Source organism: Carlito syrichta, unplaced genomic scaffold (genome assembly GCF_000164805.1).
Source record: "Carlito syrichta isolate Samal-C Ts95f unplaced genomic scaffold, Tarsius_syrichta-2.0.1 Scaffold303249, whole genome shotgun sequence".
Lineage (NCBI taxonomy): Eukaryota > Metazoa > Chordata > Mammalia > Primates > Tarsiidae > Carlito > Carlito syrichta.
Genome location: NW_007247345.1, coordinates 37,723 through 38,214, shown reverse-complemented (window position 1 = coordinate 38,214; position 492 = coordinate 37,723).

The window sequence follows — 492 nt, the reverse complement described above, 5'->3', positions numbered from 1 at the left end:
TTGCATTCACCTCGGCCTTCCAACGTGCACTGACTTCTTTTGTGTTGAGTATTTTTAGTGTACTATTTTATTTTAATTCCTCTGCTGATTTTTTTCAAAAATTCTTCTTAATTTTGTCTCTAGGGATCACAGTATGTGTCTCAACTCATCACAGGCTACTTCAAATTAATATTAACCTAATTCTGGTAAAATAGAAAAACACTTCTCCAGTATAGCTCTGTTCCCTCTCCCTCCTTCCTGCTATTTTTGTCATATATGTTATATCTGTATATGTTATAAAACCTAATGATTCAGTGTCATAATTATCGCTTTATATAGTATTATGTCTTTTAAAGAAGTTAAGAGAGAAAAATGTATTTATAGAGTCTTTTATATTAACTCGTATATTTACTGTTTCTGGTGCTCTTTATTTCTTCCTCTGCATTCTAGTTTCCATCTGGTGTCACTTCCTTTAAACCTCTGAGGGACTTCTTTTAATATTTCTTATGAAGC